Below are 6,768 nucleotides of genomic sequence, written 5' to 3'. Positions count from 1 at the left end.
TAATAAGTGCGAGTATCAAACTCGTGAATTGCAGGTATGCAGGTTCAGCTGAGTCATGGTGACCACTAAATCAAGGAACGGCTTGGCTATTCACTGTTTAAATATAATATACTTTGGCGCTAAATTTTTTTAATCCGAAATTCGTCTGAATATTTCGGACCAAAAAATCTGAAATTTCTGAGAATTTACGTAAACCGGTCCTTCGAGTCTAAACTGGTAAAAATTGGTATCAGAAAAAAGAACCCTTGGCTGTCACAACACGGAAAATTAAAGGCAGAACCCGCAAGTTAGCACTTAGCAATCAGCAATAATTTCCTATTGCAGCCGATCGAAGGCACACAAGTAGGACTCTGGTGCATATTCTGCTTTGCTTTCCTAATAAAGCATGGCAAAAGTCTTTCCTGACAAATGAGAGGGCTGTGACAGCACAAGAAATTAAAGGGCGGAGAGCATGCAAGGTTGCAAGTTAGAAATCAACAATAACTTACTATGTCATTCGAGGGCATATAGTAGTAGGACTCTGGCGCGTATTCCGCTTGCTTTCCTAATAAAGCAGAGTGAAAGTCTTTCATCTTAAGAAAAAAAGTTGTTTGGTGGCAGATGAGAAATGATATATGCAATCCACATATACTACTTCAACAATATTCACCTGATATATCTCCAAAGCTTTGATCCTAAAGACTAGCGGACATGTTACGTTGTGCTTCAATAATCATTTCTCTTGCCTGTAGAACTCTGACTGGGACTCTGCAATCATGTGTAAGCACATCGTTAAGAAGATATGACCGACAGGAAGCAGCAGGCTACAGATAAGTCACACTATTCCCATGTCTGTTGAAGGGATATTTTGATGATTAGTTGGTTACTGAAAAGTTGACACAACAAGAAGTAATTATTCTGCCGTCATCGACATGGGACCACATGAACATGGCACATGCTACTCATACTTTATGTTTGCTCAAAAGACATGGTCTCATTTTCTCTGTTTACCAAACTAACATACTTGTAACTGGCGCATGTAGTTATAGTGCATTTCAAGGCGCGGAAATTCAAATTTAACAACAGGCAACAGCATCTCTCATGCTCATCCTCTTCTGTCAAATGCATCAGCACAAACATCTAGCAAGTTATGCCAGATTGCCAAAGTCTCATCTCCAAAAACATCTTCTAAAACTGGCACTCCCATCTTGAATTGAAAATATTAACAATCAAAAGAAGTTTTGCTTAAAAGTAACCCACCCATAAGTCAAGGAAAGTGTAAACTTGAAGATTTCCCACCAATAATCCAATTATTTTGCCAAAAAACAAGTTCTCCTACCATTTAGCAGTAACCTGCACATGCTTTCACTTGGTTTTGGTGTATGGTGTGATTGTGATCATTCGTAGACATGGGGCCAGTGCAAAAGGGCGGTGACAATGCAGAAATCCTGCAAAGTTGCCAGGTTTTTTATCATGCAAGGTTGCAAGTTAGCAATCAACAACAACTTACTATGTCATCCGAAGGCATATGCAAGTAATACCGGTGCATATTCTCCTTGCTTTCCTAATAAAGCAGGATGAAAGTCTTTCATCTTAAAAAAGTACTCCCTCCATCCGGAATTACTTGTCGCGGAAATAGATGTATCTAGACGTATTTTAGTTCTAGATACGTTCATTTTTATCCATTTCTGCGACAAGTAATTCCGGACGGAGGGAGTAGTTTGGTGGCGGATGCAATCCACATATACTTCAACAATATTCACCTGATATATCTCCAAAGCTTTGATCCTCATGACTAGAGGACAAAGTACGTTGTGCTTCAGCCTTCAGTAATCATATCTCTTGCCTCTAGCATTCCAACCGGAACTCTGCAACCATATTTATGCAGTGCAGCACGTTAAGAAGATACAACCAACAGAGAGCACCGGGCTACAGATAACTCATGCCATTCCCCTGTCTATTGGAGGAATATTTTGATGATTCGTTGATTACTGAATGGTATCATCATATAAAGTTGATACTTCACCCGGTAATCAGTTCTACCGTCATCGTCATGGGACCACATGAACATGGCACATGCTACTCGTACTTTATGTTTCCTCAAAAGTCATGCTCTCGTTCTTCTCAGCTTCATGTATCTCACACTCAACACCATTATCTGAAAGCACTTAAAGGACATCTTGAAGACTTGAACCCAAAAGGGTGAGTCCGGCAGAAAGCTCAAAGCCTGTCAGGTTTTCCTTAGACTCTCTATGCTTACATGGTTAACTAGACTTTTGCACACTCTCTGTCACTAGTCCGTCATCTACCATGGTCTTAAAATTTGCACGTTTCTTCAGAGTTAAGCTTCCAGGTGCGTGCAAACGTACATACGATCATACGTGATGGCCCCATGAACAACTTTTGCTAGCTATTTATCACAACATTCTTCTGATTGCTGCCTTTAAGAGCAAGCATGATTCACATGCAGGAGGTGTGGAGTAGACATGGACAATCAAAGGACGCTTCTACAATCATACGCCGGACAACAGAGGACGAGATCCTACTCCACTTTCATTCATTACAGCCCACAACTTTCTTGACACATGACACTGGATGCACTAGCGTGCGTACGTGCTGCCTCCTCTGCCCAATCAACTCATTCATTCCCTCTCAGCCATCAATTTCAATCCACCAATATACATCTCCCATCCCCCACAACTTCGTTATAAACGTGTAACTTGTAACCCCACACATGCGCACACCAACACTACCTCTCTGATCATCTCAAACATTCACACCCAATGCAGCGCCGCGCTCGGCACGGCAGCTCCGGCGAACTCGCCGTGTTCGGAGCGACACGCTACTTCGACGGCCTAGCCGACCTTGCTGCCAGCCCGGTAACTATCAGGCAGCCTGAACCTGAAGACTTGATGATCCAAGTGAAAGTTATGCATCACCAGGAGGAGGAAAGCTACCGCGGCACCAAGGAGCTGGGAGCCAAGACTAACAGCAACCTCACCCCCTTCTACGGCTCCTCCCTTGTGTCTCCGGCGAGGATCGACGACAAGCCTCATCACCAGGCCTCCTCGTTATCCTCACGTGGGAGCAGTGATGTTGTCACAGCTGTTGCAGCTGCTTGCGGCCGTGATTTGGGTGAGGTGGTGGGGAACAGGAGGCTGCAAGGCATTCGGGTAGTGAGGGGGGCCTGTGGCGGCGAGGAGAGGTGGGTGGTGAGATGCGGCGGGCATGCCTTGGAAGAGCAGCACCATGCCGTCCATGAGAAGATTGATGTTGATGCGAAATTAGGTGATGGCCATCAAGTGGAGAAAGCTGAAGATGGTGATGACCATGGCTGGGGCAGCGACACTAGCTCTGATCTGTTTGACTTGGATTTGGACGTTGTGAATAATCACTAGATGGATCGATGAACTATACCACCATGACGGGTAATCTTTTCGGCCAGAACCAACTTTAGATCGTTTCAAGTCCAACAAGAACTCCTCCTTGCAGTGCCACTGTGCCAGTAAAACTAGCCAGCAGCAGATAAGGGCTGGAACAGTAGTAGTACAGATATAGCACAGTAGTGTAGATATTGAAATGTTGGTGGTTGGACGTTTCTCTCCAGCAAAGGGAATCCCTGCAAAGCCAAAGCGATTTCTGCAGTTAGCAGTGGATCGACATATGTTCATTGAGGGTTAGGATCCTCTGCTGTAACACACCGTGCAGTACGGTCGCTGTCGTGTGGACCCGGCCCCATGTGTCATTTGCACTACAGCACTGTATAGTACCGCAAAGGATCTCAACCCGTTCATCGAAAGATGATTTTCGTTTTTCCTGTCGGATGTTGTGCATGATTGCATATAGTTAGGGTTGGTCCCATCCCCCATGGTTGGGACCGAATCCGTCAATTTATTGAGACTTCAAGGGACCCAACGGTACATATTCATTTGCGCTACTCCCCCTTCCATCTATATAGGGTCTAATGCGTTTTTCAAGACCGCCTTTGACTATTGACAAGATTAATAGTACATGAGATGTTTAATGTGAAAATTATATCATTGGAAGCTCCTTTTATATACGAATTTGACGGTGTGCTTTGTGTAAGTTGCATGTCATATTTTATTGTTCTAATATTTGGTCAAAGTTAGTCAAGAAAAACGTATTAGCCCTATATAGATGGAAGGAGGCAGTAGCAATTTTCAGCACACGCAACCGAGCAACACTATCAGCTCATTTTGCTTGAGCCGTCACATGGTGGACAGACATGATGGCCCCTGTTAATCCAGCTACCCCATGCTTTCTGCTAATTTTTCAAAATAATACACTTTTTTTTATTAATTTATAAAAACAATACGGCGATTAATAATAATACATAGTCAGCCAGGTGGCAGCCGATTGGCCCCTGTCGGCTACAGGGAAGCCGATTCGGAACTAATTGGCTTCCCCAAAGCCGATTAGTACTAATTGGCTTCCCTATGCAAATAGGTGCATGCTCTCATTTTCTCATCCCAACGTTTCCCGCTTCTATCTCAGATGTACACCTAATATATTTCACATCGAAACATATTACCAAATACTATCGGAGCAACCGCGACAGAGAAAATGTATGTTGAATTATACCCTTGAAGCGTGCGAAGCCGGAGACACCACCACACCGCCGGAGCCGGCTCCAATGATTGAAGGCCGATGTTCGTTGTTGTTTCACACGCTTCAAGGGTATAATTCAACAGATATTTTCTATGGACACTAGCTCTGATCTATTTGAGTTGGATTTAGATGATGCGAATAACCGCCAAATGGATCGAAACTATCGAGGAGGAATGTGGTATTTCAAATAGGATGCTGATGACCAGCAGATATGAAATGAATCTGCTTTCACTTTGATATCCTGCATTGTTAATATGTCACCAACCATAAATCTTGTCTCGTTATCGTAGCTCGCAAACTGATTCATCATAATCAGGGGCCCTGGAGCTAGCTAGAGGACACCATTGAGAAGAGAGTCGTCATGAGGAAGAGGCTCAAGGAGTGGATGATCAAGCACGGTGGCACATACTCCCTCTGTTCCTAAATATAAGTATTTTTAGAGATTCCAACATGTGATTACATACGGAGCAAAACGAATGAATATACACTTTAAAATATGTCTAGATACATCCTTATGTTATAGTCCATTTGAAATCTTTAAAAAGACTTATATTTAGGAAGAGAGAGAGTACATACAAAGACACAGAGATGATGGCAATGCGCTACGAGAGATTTATCCTTGATCATGGCAACTTGTTTTAGCTCGTTCCACAACAGCTATAGAGTTAATGCCAGTAACTATATGAGAGTTTGACGTGCTATGTATGGCAGGAATTAACCTAACTTAATTGTGATAAAGAAAACCTACTCCCTTCTATTCCAATTAATTGATGCATCCTCTATACAACGTAAAATGGACATTGTATATAGGCTGCATCAATTAATTCGGATTAGAGGAGCAGCTTAGTTATGAGGCAGTGAGTGGATGTACTAGTGTTTCTTTGTCAAGTAAGACATCTTTGTTTTGCCCAGGAAACTTCGATACCTTTGTCAAGTAAGTTCTCTGGTTGGCTTATTATGTGTTTCTGTTGATGAACAAAAATGGCCGGCTTGAAGTTGTTTTTCTGCGGGGTCAAGGAGCAAGGAGCAAGAATCCTCTAGGTGTTCGCTTGAGAAACAGAATCCTCTAGATGCGTGCTCTGTTTTGGAACATTCGCGGCTTCAGCCACGCGGGTCGCCATACCCAACTTAAAGAGTACATTAGGAAAGAGGCTGTCGACATCGTAGGGCTCCAGGAAACAATCAGAACGGAGTTTCGCCACCAAGATATCCTTGCGTTTAATCCCCTGGAACGCTTTGCTTGGCACCATGCCCCAGCGACGGGTCATTCTGGTGGTATGCTGTTAGGTTTCTGCTCTGCCACCTACGCAGGTCTTGGCTTGGGATGTTGGCTCCTTCTTCATTGCGGCTAACATTCGAGTCCGCGCATCGTTACGTATTCGTTACGTATTCTTGCGGTTGTCCAGGTCTACGGACAAGCGGACCACTCCCGCTCGGCTGAGTTCTTGGGAGAACTCCAAGCCAAGGTGCTCGCGATCTCCGCAGCACAGACCCCTCCGTTGGTAGGGAGCGATTTCAATCTGATTCGCTCGGGAGCGGATAAGAACAACAACAACATCAACTGTCCAAGGATGGTCATGTTCAACAATGCAATCACATCAATGGCGCTTAGGGAAGTGGCCAGGACTGGAGCTAGGTTTACTTGGACGAACAAGCAGCTCGCCCCGGTGCGTTCGGTGCTGGACCGCGTGTTCATGTCACCTGACTGGGAGGTGGTGTACCCCTTGTGCTCGCTCATTGCGGAGACGTGCATCGGGTCCGACCACGTGGCCTTAATCTTGTCCTTAGGGGAGGACAGGATTCGACGCAGCCCCCGTTTATTTTTTGAGACGGCCTGGTTCGAGATACCATGCTTCGACTCTGTTTTTAGGGAAAAATGGAGTTCCTGTGTGCAACTTATTGGTCCACAGCGCGGCCCAATGAAATTCTGGAATGCGGTAGGGGCCCGCCTTCGCGCGTGCCTCAAGGGTTGGGGTGCTAACCAAGGGCGAGACGGCAAACTTCTCAGGGCGAGACTTGCCGACGAGATCGCATGTCTCGACGCCCAGGCCGACATGAGATCCTTCTACGAGCAAGAACGGGCCCACCGCTACACCCTGGAAGGGCAGCTCGAGGCACTGCTCCGGAGCGAGGAGGAGTACTGGAGGCGCAGGGGCGGCC

The sequence above is a fragment of the Triticum dicoccoides genome, chromosome 4B (assembly GCF_002162155.2).
Source record: "Triticum dicoccoides isolate Atlit2015 ecotype Zavitan chromosome 4B, WEW_v2.0, whole genome shotgun sequence".
In the NCBI taxonomy this organism is placed as follows: Eukaryota; Viridiplantae; Streptophyta; class Magnoliopsida; order Poales; family Poaceae; genus Triticum; species Triticum dicoccoides.
The sequence above is the reverse complement of the archived record's forward strand: the minus strand, read 5'-3'. Positions refer to the sequence as shown.